Consider the following 18,711-nt stretch of genomic DNA (forward strand, 5'->3'; position numbering starts at 1 on the left):
AAAAAAAACATGGAGGTGAGGTTTTGGCAAAAGCAATCCATATATATACAAAACCAGGGGAGATCCATATTCAAAACCAAAACCATAAAATGGGGGTCAGCGCACATCTCTAATGATAACCACTGAGAGAGGTATTCTTTACTCTGCATAGCTAGCCTGGGCCCCTGCTGGGCAACTTAAACAAGCCAAGGCCAGGGTAATTAGTGTCTGCTCCGCTTACTTTGTGTCCATGGAGTGTTTTTAGAAAACAAGGAAATGCCTATGGAACATGTTTACCAATCAGCTTATTATCACCTTTTAATAAGAAGCAACTTGATTAGAACTAGTTTACATTTACACTAAATCCTTTAGATTTGATAAAAAGCTTTTCCATTAACCTCTCACTAAGTCAAACATAATACAAATTAAAATATGATAGTAAATAGAAAAAAAAAACATAAGAATTTAAAGCACTATGACACCTTCAAGTGTCAAATAATAATACTGAAAACATGTACATATACTGTATTAGGTATTGCTTTACTTGAGAATGTAAGCTGATAAAATGTTTGGGTACAGTAAATCAATAGGCTTGCACCAATTGCTGCTTAAGACAGTCACATGGGTTTATTTACAGTGATTTTCAGCGGTTTTATGGTATTCTTGCTGCGGGATTTAAAGCAGTGGGCTTTAACTCATACTTGCCTACTCTCCTGGAATAGCCGAGAGGCTCCCGAAAATCTGGTGGCGCTCCAGACTGCCCGGAAGAGTGGGCTAGTCTCCTGAACTGGCCGCCATCCACACACAAGTCACCCACTTACCTGACGAAGGTGGGCAGTCTGGGAGGCCAGTTAGACGATTCATGTTGAATTGCATCATTATGCCCTGAGCCCACATCACAATGCTGGTAATCATGCCTATCAGTCTACCCACTCTGCAACACGCACCCCTGCTGAGCCGACCTGGCTGCCCCATCCCGGAGATTGCAGCAAGGAAGTTGGCAAGTATGCTTTAAATCCTGCAGCAATATCGACAAAATAACACAGAATTGTCAGTTAGTAAAAGTGTGATTTAGTCTGTGCTATTGGCCAATTACCAGTAAAATAAGAAATGCTTGAGGGGTTTTTTTAACATCAGAAATAATACTTCATGTTCTGTGTATCTACTAATAACAAGGTACAGAATAATTTAGAGAAAGAGATTATTTTTCCAATAGGTACTGTATATAGCTGATAACCCTGATAATCTTGAATTGCAGCACAAAATGAATTTATGCAGGTTGTCTGAAAGCTGTGCTAAATGAATACTTTTGAAGTATAATCACAAAGCACTTTCAGACTAAAATGGACTTTTAAATCCAGCTTAATGTTACCATTTGTAAATCTGTACATTGATTATTTAAAAAGTAGTAAAGAATCATAAATTATTTTAGCTGTAAAATGTTTACAACATTGCTAATGTCATGCTAATACTATAATTTTAAAAAGGAGGGTGCAATTTTCAACAACAATATTAAGATTCAAATAATGAAACTAGCTGCATGATATCCAGCAGTGAGCAGCACTATAATTATGACTATCATTTTCAGTAGAGAAAAACTATTCCCAAACTCAGTTAATTACTTCTTCTTCAGTATTCCTCATATTTTGAAGATTAACACTATATGCCTGAGTATTATCAGATCATTGGAAATGATTATCAAATGGAGTTATGATGGGGCATTTAAGAGCAAATAGCACAGTGCTAACTAACTGAGGACCTGATTCACTACCGTTCGCGACTGCGATTGCAATAGCGATTACGAACGCAGTCTCACTGCGATAGTATGCTAATCCACTGCGATCGCTATGCCGTCGCAGCACTACATAAGGACAACCCTTTTACATTAAATACATCCGTTATACTTAGCAAGACTGTGAAACCATCGGTACCATCGCAGCCTCACACACACTTGCACAAGCTCTGACCTTTCTATGAGTACACAAGATGTGTATGGCATCGCAGTGGATAATTTATGCATGCCCCTACAACAGCGTTCAAATGAACTGACATGCCTGCATTTTGCCGACCCCTCCCCCCCGTACCCTCTCACAAACGGCACTTCATTTCAATCACTCTACGATAGATTTACTTAGTCACTGCAATCGCAGTGCTGCATGCACAGAAAGCAACAAATGGCCGATTGTGTGCGTAATCGCAGTTTTGATATGTAATGAATCCGGCTCTTAAGATCCATTTGTTCTCTATGGTTTCTTATTTTACAACTATGACATCTGGACTAGGCCACTGCTATCAACTTCTCTAAATAATTGTTATCTCCGGATGATAGGTAGATTGCGGTGAATCAGGGCATTCCATATGCAGAAAGGCAATATCTGAAAATGACAGTTGAACACTGTAAAAATATTTTTTTTGCATATACAACTAATTTAAATGTAAAGCAAATAGTTAAAATATGATACACTTAATGATGTATATGGGTTGTAGTAAAAAGGTTGACAATGACAATTTTGACACCACAATGGCAACAGTTAATGGTGTCAGCATTGTTAAAATGTCAACAGACAATGTGTTTACTCTCTTAGAATGTTGACAGGTTAGATGTTAATATTGTCACATTGTTGATATTAGGGTCAGGCTGTGGGTGGGAGGGTTAGGGCTAGGGATGAGCGGGTTCGGATTTCTGAAATCCAAACACCCCTGAGCCCCCCGATCTGAGTCGGGAACTGAGTTCGGCTCAGGTTTTCCCGCCTGACTAGGAACTGAAATCGAGGCAAAACATCATCATCCCGCCTTTCGGATCTCGCGGGTTTTGGCTTCTATAAAAGGTCCCCGCATCTGTGCCATTTCTCACTCCGGCTGTGGACAGTGATGAGGGAGGGTGGGAGTTAGGGCTGGCTGGGCTGTGTTGTGTTGTGCTGTGCTGCTGTTGTCCATAGGGGCTGTGTCCACTCCTCCAAAGTCCACAGGGGCTGGCTGGGCTGTGTTGTGCTGCTGTTGTCTATAGGGGCTGGCTGGACTGTGTTGTGCTGCTGTTGTCCATAGGGGCTGGCTGGGCTGTGTTGTGTAGTGTCCCATAAAGGCTGTAGTCCTAAAGGGGTGCTGTAGTGTTGTCCAGGGGTGATCTGTCCATCAGGGGTACTTCCCCAAGTGCAAAAAAATTATTAATTTCTGTGTTTGTGAATTGTGTGCACTGTAGCTGCATGTGCATCAACAAAGGAGCAGTGCCAAGCGTGCGCCTGTGTCATAAGTAAAGGGCCGGCTGGCTCATCTCTTAAAAGGAGGTGTAACCCTGAAAGTGCACTTTGAAAAAAATTTACATTTCTTCTTTCCTGTGTTGTGAATTGTGTGTGCTGTAGCCGCATGTGCATCAACAAAGGCGTAGCGCCAAGCGTGCGCCTGTGTCATAAGTCTGTTAAAGGGTGGTGTAACCCCCAAAGTGCACTCCACAAAAAATAAACAATTCTTTTTTTCCTGTGTTTGTGTGTGAAATGTATGCGCAGTAGCCGTACGTGCATCAACAAAGGAGCAGCACCAAGTGTGCGTCTATGTCATAAGTCTGTTAAAGGGTGTGTGTATTAACCCCCAAAGTGCACTCCCAAAATTTTTTAAAATTCTTCTTTTCTGTGTTGTGAATTATATGCGCTGTAGCCATACGTGCATCAACAAAGGAGCAATGCCAAGCATGCACCTGTGTCATAAGTAAAGGGCCGGCTGGCTCGTCTGTTAAAGGGTGGTGTAACCCCGAAAGTACACTCCCAAAAAAATTTAAAATTCTTCTTTTCTGTGTTTGTGTGTGCCTTAGTCGCATGTATATATCAATATAACATAAATGGAGGACAAAACTTTGTCCGATAAAAATAAAATAGGGAAGATCAAGAACCACTTCCTCCTAGTGCTTAAGCTGCTACTAGTCATGACATAGACGATAAAATGCCATCAATGTCATCTGCCAAGGTCGATGCCCAATGTCATAGTAGAGGGCATATAAAATCCCAAATGACAAAGTTAAGGAAAATGACCTTAAAAAAGTATTTAAATCATCTGAGGAGAAACATAAACTTGCCAATATGCCATTTACGACATGGAGTGGCAAAGAATGGCTAAGGTCTTTCCCTATGTTCATGACTAGTGGTTCAGCTTCACATGACGATGGAAGCCCTCCTCCCACTACAAAAATCAAACTAGTTAAGCTGGCAAAAAGCACAGCGAATAACTGTGCATTCTAAAAAGATATCACAAAACCCCAAGGAGAGTCCAAGTGTGGTGGCGGTTGTGATGCCTGACCTTCCCAGCACTAGATGGGAAGAGGTGGCTCTTTCCACCATTTGCACGCCCTCTGCAAGTGCTGAAAGGAGCACCCACAGTCCACTTGCTGATATACAAATTGAAGATGTCACTGTTGAAGTACAACAGGATGAGGATATTGGTTTAGCTGGCGCTGAGGAGGAAGTTGGTGAGCAGGATTCTGAAGGTGATGTGGTTTGTTTAAATCAGGCTCCAGGGGAGACAATTGTTGTCCATGGGATGAAAAAGCCCATCACGGTCATGCCTGGGCAGAAGACCAAACATTCCACCTCTTTGGTCTGGCAATATTTCTATCCAAATCCGGACAACAACTGTCTTGCCATATATACGTAAAGGTGAAATAGGGACGTTAACGGGTTGGGACGTTAACCACCTAGGAACATCCTCCTTTATACGTCACCTGCAGTGTGTTCGTAAAAAGTTACTGTCAAGTTCAGAAACTTTGGCTAAGACCGTAAGCAGTCAAGGGACACCTAAATCCCTTTGTCCTGTTGTATTCAAGTGCCTTCAGACCACACCGTCAAAAGGTTTTTACCGTTGTGGTTCCTGTCTGATGTGTAGGAATTGTAAGAGTAAAGATTCAGTTATTATGAAGTACAAATCCCAATATAATGGAAAAGAATTCCAAATCAAAGATTTTATTACTTGCCATAGCAAGAATGTAGTGTACCTACTAGAGTGTAATTGCAATAAACAATACGTTGGCCGTACCACTTGTAGGTTGAAAGAAAGGATGGCAGAACATCTACGCAACATTAGGAAAGGTCTTATCAGTCATGGTGTATCTTCCCATTTTAAGGATAAACACAACTGTAAAACAGAGGACCTTAATACGTTTTGTGGGATACAATTAATTCCCAACCAGTGGAGGAAAAATGATGTAGAAGAAAGATTGGCCAGGACAGAAATGAAAACTATTTTTATTTTGGGAACACTTATTCCTAATGGCCTTAATCTTGAGTTCGAAACAAAATGGTTTCTTTAATGTTGTTACAGAAATAGTCTTCTCCAACACACTTTATTATTTCTCTTTTATTTGTCTCATGTAGTTTATGTTGGTAATATATTTGTTTTATATTGATTATCTTCATATTGCAGGTATCAATTGAAATTTTATTATGCAATATGGGGAGTTTTATAGTAAATTTGTATATTTATCACACTATTTATTATATGATATGTCTTATTTTTTGGTCCAGGGATTCGAATGCCTAAATATGCCCCACTTCCAGACAATTGAAACACAAGCCCCAGTGGTATTAATTTGGTCCAGAGCAAGACGTTGGACATCGCGGTATTGCCATTTTTTAACACACACTAGCAGGTAGGTGTGGTTCAGGCCTCGCTCTGAGACATCCATGTGGTCCGGTGGTTCAGGCCTCACTCCGAGACATCCATGTGGTTGGCTACCGGAAGTCACATGGGTGGAATTGACCTGTCCCGGACTTCCCGGCTGATGCGTTTCATGTTATGGAACACTTTAACGGATCTACCATTGATTTAAAGTATATTTATTATATATTCTGTATTTGTAGAAATTCCAAATCGGATATTTTATGTTGTATAACTTATGTACACTGTCTGTATGTTATTTTCTTCTTCATATGGTATTGATGATTAATTGAGACCCCCGCCCCCCCGGACAGAGGAGGGATGTGTTAGGGGTATATAAAGCTGTTTTAGTCATCCTGTCACATTCACCTTGATAAAGACTTTCCTGTCGAAATGCATTGGTGGCAGCAGGAATGAAAAGGGGCCCTTTAGATTTTGGATCAGTGACTTGTAGCGGAGTGAGTCCAGACTTACTATCTACTCCAGGTAATTTTTGTCATTATTCCATCTTCCTGATTTCCATGGGTTACCCTACTTTATGTTTTTTACATAATAAGAATAAATATATATTTTTTTGTATTGTAATAATAGTCAGTGTCCATTCCATTCTATATTGCCATTTTCCCCGAATGTTTGGGGTTTGAGGACAAGATATCTTACACCACAGAAGGATGGGACCATTGGCTTAAAAGATACCTTCATGAGCATTTGAGACCTTCACCAGTGTGAGTTTGGGAATGCCCATTTATTACATCAGACACTGCATGGCTGGGCACTATGTTTGGAAGTACTGCACAGTGGTGATTAGACCCTTCCATTAAAGATACCTTTATATGAGGAATACACATTACCTTGTCATGAGTGCGGTACAAACATTTCTCACCATTCTGGGGTAGAAGTTATGCTCTAGCCTGGTGTATAAAGACTTTGCAGTGAACTACTACACCATTGTGTTGTTTTTGTCTTTTTTATCTTTTTTGTAAAATACTGAGAGGGACACTGCTCTATGTGCCGTATTGAATATTGCCTCGTCCACAACAGGATATCGATTTCCATTGTCATTGGGTACTGTATCACTCTACCTTAAATGTATAGAAGTTATTTCTAATTAGTGCATGTTCCTCCCTTTTTATTTACTCATGGTGTACCATATATTACTAATGGCACTACAATAGGAGCGCGCATAGTTTGGGTCTGTCCATTGTTTTTTTATTAATTCCCCTCATCAGGCTTTTGCAGAAGCAGCTGGAGAAAGTGAAGGAGGAGCTAAGATGGACCGATTCCGCTCGGCATGTGAGACTTGTGGATGAATCCCTTCATTCGCATTGCCAGGATTCCAGGGTGGTCAATCTGTTGAAATCAGACCACTACATTTTGGCCACCATGCTCATTCCTAGGTTTAAAGCCTATGTGGTGTCTCTCTTTCCAGCCGACACAAGCTTGAAGGGATGCAAAGACCTGCTGGTGAAAACACTGCCAGCTGAAGTGAAACATGACATGTCAACAGCTCCTTCTTCATTTTCTCCTGCAACTGGGGCTACCAGGAAACAACTTAGGTATCCTAAGCAACCCACTGGTGGTGATGCAGGGCAGGCAGGACCAAGTTTGGACATATGGTCCAAACTGAAGGACCAGGCAACAATTTCTGACATGTCTACTGTCACTGCTTATGATACTGTCACCATTGACAGAATGGTGGAGGATTACATCGGTGACAGCATCCAAGTAGGCATGTCAGACAGTCCGTATCTGTACTGGCAGGAAAAAGAGGCAATTTGGAGGCCCCTGTACAAACTGGCTCTATTTTACCTGAGTTGCCCCCCCCCTCCAGTGTGTACTCTGAAAGAGTGTTTAGTGCAGCCGGGAACCTTGTCAGCGAAAGGCGTAGGAGGTTGTTTCCACAAAATGTGGAGAAGATGATGTTCATAAAAATGAATTATCAACTCTTCCAGGGAGACCAGCCTCCAGAACGTACAGAGGGACCTGTGGTGGTGGATTCCAGCGGGGACGAGTTAATAGTCTGTGAGGATGAGGATGTACACAACACTGAAGAGGGTGAGGAAACGGTGAATGAGGAGGATGAGGACAACATCTTGCCTCCGTACAGCCAGTTTGAGCAGGGACAGAATAATTGCCAGCTTGTTTTGTGGGGCCCAAACGAATCAATCATTTCAGCCACAGTCGTGTGGCAGACCCTGGCGCTGAAATGATTGGTTTGTTAATGGGTGCATGTCCTGTTTATACAACATAAGGGTGGGTGGGAGGGCCCAAGGACAATTCCATCTTGCACCTCTTTTTTTTCTTTGCATTATGTACTGTTTGGGGCCTAGTTTTTCAAACTGCCATCCTGCCTGCCACTGCAGTGTCACTCCTAGATGTGCCATGTGTTTGTGCCGCCCACTTGTGTCGCTTAGCATAGTCATCCAGCTACCTTGGTGCAACCTTTTGGACTTAAAACAATATTATGAGCTGTGAAGTGTTCAGAATAGACTGGAAATGAGTGGAAATTAATGTTATTGAGGTTAATAATAGCATAGGAGCAGAATAACCCACACATTCTGTGATTTTAGCTGTTTTTATGCTTTTTTCAAAAAAATACAGATCCAAAACACAAAACCCAGAACCCAAAACACGGAAGGGTGGTTTTGGCAAAACCAATCCAGATCCAAAACACGAAGAAAGATCCTGATCCAAAACCAAAACACAAAACACGAAAAGTAGCCGGTGCACACCCCTAGTTAGGGCTAGATTTTAGTAGGAGGTTAGGGTTAGGCTGTGGGGATGGGGATGGTTATGCTTAGGCACTAGAACAGGTGTGGGGAACCTTTTTTCTTCCAAGTGCCATTTTGATATATATAACATTATTTGCGGTCCCAGTGCAGGCCATGCTCCCTCCATGTGACATCACATGGGGCGGAGCCACAATCGCCGGTGATTACAGCAATGCCCAGAGCATCCTGAGCTAAGGATGCTCCAGGAAGCACTGCTGCATAATTTCTGGCTGCAGGGTGCCATTCTAGGCACCCTTCTAGCCAGATGAGGCTAGCAGAGAAAAGTTCAGAGTACCAAACCAAATAACTCTGCAGGCCTTATATGGAACCTGGGCCTGAGGATCCCCATCCCTGCATTACAAGGAGGGTTGGGGTTCGTAATCAGTGTAAGGGGTAGAGGAGAAATACTCACCCAAATGCCGGAAGATTGGAGGTATGACTCAGGAGTCACAGTAACATGAATTCTGGGACCCAGAAAACACCTCTTGAGCCACTTCAGCCATTGGGAGCAGGTAAGTCATCGTCTGGCCACCAGGAATGATATGTCAACATTATAACATGTCGACATTTCATCACTGTCTACATAATGAATGCACACATAATTATCATGTCAACTTCGACATTATGAATGATCATGTCAACATTCTCATGTTAACATGATGATTGTTGACATATCATACCCAACTCATGTATACCAATGTGAACAGTAGTGTAGTGCTTTTTAAATGAGTAAATGGCCTTGATATTGTTACTGGTATGTGCACCACTATTTTCAATGTGGTGCCATTTTCAAATTTTAGGTAAAACATTTTAGGTGGACATGATAAACCAGTTGCTTAGTTTAGACCAGACAAATTAATGTATTTAAAATGTCACAAAAAATAGAAATATGACATTTTCCACCTAAATTTACCATGTCCAATGCTGCTACTTTTTGCAGCATCAGTGATCCTTTCATTCCCCACCTGCTCTCTGCTCCCCTCCCCAAATGCTATCTTGTCTGCCAGAGTTTGCACCAATAGGCAGTAGATGTGCATCCCACCTGGTACTTTGTACACTCACTAAATCACTGAACAAGACCTGAACATTTATGCCCCTGCATGTTAGGCCTGACAGCTTTTCTCCATCATTTACCAATAGTTTGTTTGCTTTACGTCATATATTGAACCACCTTGATTCCTGACTTGCGCTCTCTCGGACCCATTTTCTGTCTCCTGGTTATTCTGTTTGATCTGGGCTTGTTTCCAATCTACTCTCTGCTAACCACTACTGGAATTGGCAACATATTATTTTGTTCTGAGTTGCTTGCTGACCATAATCCAGCCTACCACACTGAGAACCTATTCTGGGGTACATAGTTAAAGGAAAGGGAAAAGGAAAGATCGTCACACTGACCATAGGATAATTTAAACACAAGTACATGAATTATGTAGATGAAACCACTATGCTTAACCAGTAAGACCCACAACAGCAGAAACGAACACCTGAGTAAAATCACTGTTATCCTGTTGTTTCTAAGGGCAACCCATTACTTATGGTCACTCACTCCTCATGATGGACTTAGTTCTGGGTGAGGAGTAGCAGAATCAGGAATAAACAGCTCCTATACCCTGACCGTCCTTGCACCTAAGATTTCCTTCTTATACAGAATTAACAATTAAGAAAACATATTGAAGTCCAATGATCTATTTATGATGTTAGATTCTAATATTATTTACTGGGTAATACTTCACCATTAACTAATAGGCAAGGGGAATTCTTTTATGTACACGTCTCAACTACCTGTTTATAAATAACCTTTTGTGATAGCATTTTGCATATCATTTAGACACAATAATAGTGATATTTTTAAGCATGTACACTGATAAGGAATAGTGTGTATTGTAATCATTTTTGTTTTAAACTTTATTCTCTCTTGTCATTTATGTCAATATATATATTTTTTTAATACTGAATATTAAAAGTTAATTTTTAATACCAGTCAATTACTTATTTTGAGTGCTCACCAAACAGAGTTCTTTTCTATCCCCTTATGTTTGTTGAAACCTATTCTGGGGGCCATGATCTGCATATCAAGCACATCAAAGCAGAAAACCCTTGTGGTTATCCCTGATGAAAACCACCTGTGCATTAGACTCAATACCACAAATCCATCATTAAATAAAACTGACTCCCAACAAATCTTTACATTTATGTGGTCTTATAGTAAATGTGATTCATACATGCAGAATACATGGAAAAACAAAAAGCAGAACTCAGTTTAATAAGGTGGAATGCAGTAGTAAACAGCAATTTCATCTGACTTATTTTCCATTGAATCCAAAGAATGGCAGTCAACTATTTGTTTAAAAAAAGTTTTAATTGGTCCCAAAAACAATGTAGTAATGTATGGCACAAATAAAGAAAGACAACTTTTAGGGGTAAATTTACTCAGCTGAGAGTTTGGCCATTTTTTCCCACTCTCAGATTTACTTATGTCAAACTCGGGAGAGAGATCTCCTTTGGTACGGGAAAATACTGGAGAGTTAGCAAACTCTCTTCAATTCACCATCGGCAAAATTTGAGAACCTTTTCACTGGTGAAGAAAGGATTCTGGAATTTACCAAGCAGAGAGTTTCTAAACTCTCATGAGATGGGAAAACTCGCCTGAAAAAACTTGTGGAAAAAATACACCTGCATGTGATCTGAGAGTTTGGCAGAAACATACATAGATCACTGTGATCCATGTATGTTTCTTTTTAAATATATAAAAAATATATATATCAGAAAAAAATGACATAGGGTCCCCCCCAAAAGCATAACCAGCCCCATGCTTGGCAGCCTGTCCTGGTTTCTAAAATTATGGGGAACAAAATGTGTAGAGTTCCACCTTATTTTAGAAACCAACACCAGGCTTCAGGGCCAGTCCTGGTTTTAAATATAGGGGGGAAAAATTGTGTAGGGTCCCACATATATTTAAAACCAGCACCAGACCCAAATCAGCCAGGCTGTAATGCTACAGCCAGGAGACCCTTTCACCAGGGCTCAGGGGCCAAAGCATTATCAGCCCAAACCAGTCAGGCCAAGCTGGGGATCTCAGGGGTGGTGAGGATCCCTAAGAAGGGGTCCCCCCCATAACCTCAGGCATGGACTGAAGCCCTGGGCTCTTCTCTGCACCCCTGGAGCATTGGGTATGGGGGTAATAAAGTGGGGAAATAGAAGTAAACTATTGTATTTTACAGTGGATCTACAGGTGCCAGCATGCCTGCCCATTGGCACTTGTGGAACTACAAGTGCCAGCAGATGGGCGGCACCTGTAGACCCACTGTAAAATAAATAGTTAAGTAAAGACAAAATACACACACCATGCCAAGTATAACTTCATTACATACACCTACCCATTCACACATACTTACCTATACCAGATGTTTCTGTCCTCTTCTCCAGTAGAATCTGTAATGACTGGCCCTGCAAAAAAGATTACATACTCACCTATATCCTGGTGCTGGTCTTCGCAGCATCCCCGGGACTTGGCAAAACAAAAAAACGACTTAGCCGACCAGACAGACTCAGGATCTGCATGTGTCTTGCCACACATACTGATCCCTCCCAAATGCCAGCTGACGGGACTGCATGATGTGTGTTTTGTCTTTATTTAACTATTTATTTTACAGTGGAGGTACAGGTACCACCTGTCTGCTGGCACTTCTGGTTCCACAAGTGCCAAAGGGCAGGCATGCTGGCACCTGTAGTCCCACAGTAAAATACAATAGTTTAATTCTGTTTCCCCACATTATTACCACCGTACCCAATTCTCCTGGGGTGTGGGGAAGATCCCCGGGCTTCAGTCCAAGCCTGGGGTTACGGGGGGACTCCTTCTTGGGGGGGTCTACACCTCCCCTGAGATCCCCGGCTTGGCCTGACTGGCTTGGGCTGATAATGCTTTGGCCCCGGAGCCCTGGTGAAAGGGTCTCCGGGCTGTGGCATTACAGCTCGGCTGTTTTGGGTCTGGTGCTGGTTTTAAATATAGGTGGGACCATATGCAATTTTTTTCCCCCTATATTTAAAACCAGGACTGGCCCTGCAGCCTGGTGTTGGTTTCTAAACTATGGGGGAACCCTACACATTTTGTTCCCCATAATTTTATAAACCAGGACAGGCTAGCAAGTCTGGGGCTGGTTAAGCTTTAGAGGAGGGACCCTATGTCATTTTTTTTTTAACTTTTAACCCGTTTTTTTACAGGCTAGACCACAAGCAGCTTACACATATCTCACTGATATGTGCAGGATGCTTGCTCGGGAGAGTTTTGCAGAGAGAAGATACCGCAATCTCGGGTGAGTCATCTCCTGTAAAACCTGCAACTCGGGGGAGAAATCTCCTGCAAAACCTGCTACTCGGCAGAGAAATCTCATTCTGCTTCACCATCGGCCACCTCACTCTCAGCTAAACTCCCTTCTTTGTAAATTTGCAAGTCTCCGGAGCTTCAAATCACCTGAGATTAGGTGAAGCTAATCGAGTTGAATAAAAAGCAAACTCTCCCAGACTCGATTCTTAATAAATTTACTCCTTGGTTTCTTGTTTTAGTATACTGTACATAGCACCTAGAAAAATCAAAACATTAAATAAGATAACCAATTCTAAATAATCACTTACTGATCACACTCTTAGTGAAAGCCTTTTATTTCTACACCAGGTTCCTTGCATCCTGGAGGCACCATGCCCTGAAGAAAGTTGCTTACTGGCTGAAACATTGGCACATTTTATCTGACAATTTTGTGGATTAAACCTCTCTTTGATTGAAGTTCTGTGAGTGTATTTTGTAGTATAGGGTCATTTATTACTGTGGTGGGTGTGGCTGCCATTAAAGTAGGTTCCTTAGAGCAGAGGTTCTCAAACTCGATCCTCAGGACCCCACACAGTTCACGTTTTCCAGATCACTAGGAAGGTGCACAGGTGAATTCATTACTGACTGACACATTTTAAAAGATCCACAGGTGGAACTAATTATTTCACTTGTGATTCTGTGAGGAGCCCTGAAAAAAATGCACTGTTTGGGGTCCTGAGGACTGAGGGGGTCATTCAGACCCACTCGCAAGCGGCAGTACGCTCGGAAGTGGGTCGATGTTCCGCACTGCGCATGCGCACGAAGGAGGGAGCACCGTCGTGCGCATGCGCGAGACCCGGGGAGCGACGGGCTTCCCATCGCTCCGGGTCTCGCACCAAAGGGGGCGTACTGTCGATGTTGATTGGGAACGCCAACCGTCTGAAGCCGGCCCCACTGACATCACTAGTGATGTCAGTGGGAGTGATTTTGGCGCTGATAGTGCCAAAATCACTCCAGTGCTTGTGGCAGGGAGACCCTACCGCAGGGTCTCCGTCGCAAGTCTGATGGTCGCTATGGTCAAGACCATCGCAACCATCTTTTTGGCCACTCGCATATGCTGTGGGTGGTCACCCACAGCTATGCGAGTGGCCAGGAGGCATCTCCATTTTCATAAAGGAGGGCCCTGATTCAGAGCGAGCGCTCTGGTCAGAGCGTCCGGCTCTGAATCAGGCCCTGAGTTTGAGAACCTGTGCCTTAGAGTATGAGGTCAGAGGTAGGATTAATTTGACTATAATATTTTATGTTTTATTCTTTCTTTTCACACCATGCACTGTGTTTGCTGTATTTTTTTACTCTCTCTTGCATTTTATATCACATGTTAATTAAATATTTATATTTTTAGTATTAACATAAATAAAAGTGGATGGGAGTGGCAAAGTTTGTCATCTTTATTCTTTCTGTGGTACGTTTGAAATGAGGTGTGACAGTCTTAGGTGGAGACAAGAATTATGAACTAGCTTTTGTAAAAATGTTAAAACAGTTAGCTGCTGGCTACCATTACTGCCCTTTATCTTAAATTAACCTCCTTCCAATTCTGCTCCTGGAGAAAGCTATTGCTTTAATTCTGCATTTACACTCATTGTTATATGACAGCTTGGACAAACTGGTTGTATTTAAATGTTTGTCCCTACACATAGTAAATACTTGTTCATAAAAAAGTAGTAAATATAAATATATGTTAATAAATGGTAATTTATCCTCATCAAGCTTTCCTTGCCATTCCTAGCTTTCCCTACAGTAATTAGTTTGTTGTTTGATCAAACCGCTTAAGTTTTGTAATTGTTCAATAAAACACGAAATAAAAATGTAATGTTAAAATACAAATACAGTAATGGTAAAAGTTCCTCACCAATATTCTTTCAATATTCTTTGGTATTCTAATGTAAGCTGAGGTGTATTATTCTGTTTAGGGTAAGCTATAAATATATGACACTATCCCAGTTGTAGCTGTATTATTTCAGAGTGCAGCAAAGTGGCAACTATAGTTAATTAATTTTGACAGTAAATGGAACATTAAGGGTATATTTACTAAAGATCGATTTAAAATTGATTAAAAATGATCACCATTGATGTTTTATTTAAGGAGCTAATCACACATTAACTAATAAACAAGTTTTGATTTGTTTTTTTAAGTATTAGTAAATGTGTGTGTCTGCAGTAACATGTCACACCGGCGCTCCCGATGACGCACTTACTGTCCGCAGAAGTGCAGGAGTTTAGAAGGATGTGGCTTCTAGGGAAGGGGTGGGGGCTAGACAATTTAGAGGGTATTTAAGGAAATTATGGACACTCATTACCCAGCTTCTGATGAAGGACCAGTATGTCCAAAACATGTTAAGCTGGTGATGAAAGACTTCCATTTTTTGGACTTACCACCAGATTAGTGTTTCTCCTTCCCCATAAGGATCTCTGGTTCCCGGTACCCTTGCAAATCATTTTCCATGGACCATCTGGATGGGTAGGTACTGTACACCCCCAAGCAGGCTGTGCAAATGGGGATACCACTACATGTGGTTTTAATTGACTTTATATTACTATGAAATGTGAGTGAGATATATAAATAAATTGTCAACATTTTGCATCCACTGTGTTGTACTACTATTTTTTTCTCTTTTTTGAGATCCTATGAATATAAGAAGTTTATGGAATGAATGGAGAAATGAATACCTGTTTGCTCTGATTGGGATCTCATATTGGAATAAAGTGAAAAGGATTAAATTGATGCTCTTGGATGGGACTTTCCATAGATTAAGACATTCATTTTCCTATTGGATATGTTTTATGTTTTTTGTATTGGTGGACATTTCTTATCCCATTACACGTAGCGCCATTCCCCGACAATATATTTGTATTTGTCTAATATTAGGAAAGGCAAATCCATTCAGAGATTTCAGCATGCAAAGGATCTTAAGCTTAATGCTAGGCCTCTTGTCCACCCAAACCAAGAAGGAGAGATAACAATCAATTAAATGAAAAAGCCATGGGGAAATATAAACTGGGACTTGCTGGAAAAAAGATAAGAACTTAGGGAGAACCAACATCTTAGTCAAATTTACACTACCAATAACAGATAGGGGAAGTTTATTTCAATCATGCACCTTAGATTTAAGGTACTCAGGTATTTAAATTTGTTAGTCCAAGACAAATGAGTTACAACAGTCTCAACCAGAGCAGAGGAAATGTATATGAAGAATGCTAGATTTGCTCTAATTATTGAGCATCCCATAGAAAATACCAAAAGGATCCACTACAGACAGACGAGAGGCAAGTGACTCTGATACATCCGACAATGGAAGCATACAATCGGAGTACAGAACTCTTTGATAAAGGCCCCGTGGCCGAAACGCGTTGGGGAAAATAGCACTCCACACTCACCAGCGTTACAGAAGTTCTCATAGACTTAACCTATTGCTGCACATAATCCAGGCTGCAGAGGATCCAGCACTGCAAACACTCGGCAGACCCTGGGCCCCCCCTGCCTGCCCTGGCAGTGCATACAGTACAACCAGACTGACCCCATGGGACTGTGGGGCCAAGTCACACCACGGCTCTCCGCATCAATCCACTGCTCACATCAACTCCCAGTGACTCCAACAGCAAAACACCTATGGGCACCCACCAGCCAGACACCCCGCGGGATCATGGAGGTGTCACACACCACCTGGTCAGCATCTGGGATCATCATATATGCTGCTTAACACCGCGGACCTCCCTCCACCTACTGGTAGGTAAGCAGATCCCAGAGACAGTGCTGGACACCGCCAACTGTATGTAATCCTGGACTTTGACACCACCAATCACATCCCGGTTGCGGAAGACTGTAGACCAAAGGCACAGCAGGGGGGCATGCAGGAGTAAGGACCACATGGAAAGGTGCCCCTGAAAGGGTCCACTCACTCCCCAACCGAGGATTGTACAGAGCAATCTGCTCATCCCCACACCCACCTAGGGAAGCACTGTGTCTTACCCAATAAAATAGGTTTGGATTCCACACACATTGTCTGCCTCATCATTTATTCACCCACACACACCCACTGACAAAGTCTCCACATAGCCTCATCACCAACACCTTTCTCCCCCCATCTCCCCTCCACACATCCCCCTGATCTCCTCCCCCTGCCCTCCCCCCATGCCATCCCATCTTCTACAATATGCAGGAGCGCACGTGTACCCTTTAGCCCATTATCTAACCTGCAGGCCTTGGTACTCCTGCTTCACGTTGCTGCACCTACACATTTCCCATCCTATCTTCCCCCTGTCCCCCCAACCACTCCCCAGACAAAGGACCCCATACCTCATCACTCCACCACCATTTGAAGTGCGTCCCACCACTTATTTTTAGAGTACAGAGTCACTTTGACAACCCACCAATGATTCTGCATATTGTGGATATCCCAGTGATTCAGAATAACACAATCCAAAAGGCTTAGTGGCAAGGGCAAGTAAACTCAGGGAGAAAGGGAAACCTTTTCTCGTGTCCTGAGAGAGTCGAGAATGAGGCAAAACATATGCATACCCTACTAAATCTAAGTGTAAGAGTCTTAGCAAATATTTTAAAGTCAGTGGAGAGAAGGATGATGGGGAGATAGGAGACAGGATCAAGGAGGTATTTTTGGGGGGTTGAGAATCATAACAATACTGTAAGCACCTCAGACATTGTCTGGAGAAAAGAACCCAAGTCTCATAAGCCTTTAAAAAGGTCCAGGAGATGATGAAAAAACAAGAGGATATGTTTTTTGTACAATTCAGTGCATACCCCATTCAGGCACCTTACTGCCTGGAAAGGAGGAAACTGCCACCTCGACCTCCTCTAGAGTCAATGAAGTGTCTAGAAAAAAATTACTTTCTGGTGAGAGGGAGGGGAAGGACTCAAGTAGTCTAACAGTTCCTCTAAAATATAATTTGCCAAAGAGGAGTACAATTGAGCAAAATAATTACAAAAAAAACACACATTAACAAAGTCATGTGTAGAGACATGTAACCCACCCAAGGATCTCTAATCTGTGCTATAATAGTGGCTGCTCACTGCTCTCTGGTCAGGTAGGGCAAGAAGGAGCCTTTCCCATCAAATTCAGTATATTGGTTTTGCTTAAAACAAAAGCACCATTTGGATTTACCCAAAAGAAAATCAGACAAAAATTACCTTCCATACAAGCCAGGTTACAGAAGTATTATCAATAAAATATTGCTCCTGGATTATATGCTGACGATGTTTTAGTTTCTCTCACTGACCCGGCCCAATCCCTAAATTCACTTCTAGAGGAAATAAATTCATATTCTCAATACTCGGGTTATAAAATGAATGTTACCAAGACTGAAGTTCTTGATTTCTATATCCCAGCTACCATAAAACGAACCCTAGAGGCCATGCTCCCCTGTACCTGGCATAAAAAAAGATCAAATATCTCAGTGTTTTCTTAACTCATCACCATCATCAGCTATTTCAGGCAAACTTTCCTCACCTACTAGATAGTATTAAGTCTGTTTTGCATGACTGGTCCAATTATTTTATTTCTTGGATAGGCAGAATTCATTCGGTTAAGATGAGCGTTCTCCCTTGGCTCTTGTATTTATTTCAGACCCTTCCGATTTATATTCCTCTCTACATGTTCAGATTCCTTCAGTATCAAACTTCATATTTCATATGGAACCGGAAACGCCCGCGGATCAGACTAAAACTGCTTCTGTGTCCTTCCAGGGGAGGAGGTTTGGGTATCCCTGATTGTAAAAAATATTATTATGCTGCGCAGCTCTCTCATTGTGCTCAGTGGTGTAATTTTAATGCAAGGAAGGTCTGGGTTGCTATCGAAGCCGAGCAGCTGGGACTGACCACTGTATCTTCCCTCTTATGGATATCTAGGATTCATCGCCTTAGGATGGTTTCTTCTTACCCCATCATTTCCCGTTCTTTAGCAATCTGGGATTTACTCAATAGACGTTTTAAGTTGGCTCCAGATT

The sequence above is a fragment of the Taudactylus pleione genome, unplaced genomic scaffold (genome assembly GCF_031769625.1).
Source record: "Taudactylus pleione unplaced genomic scaffold, aTauple2 ptg000154l, whole genome shotgun sequence".
NCBI lineage: Eukaryota > Metazoa > Chordata > Amphibia > Anura > Myobatrachidae > Taudactylus > Taudactylus pleione.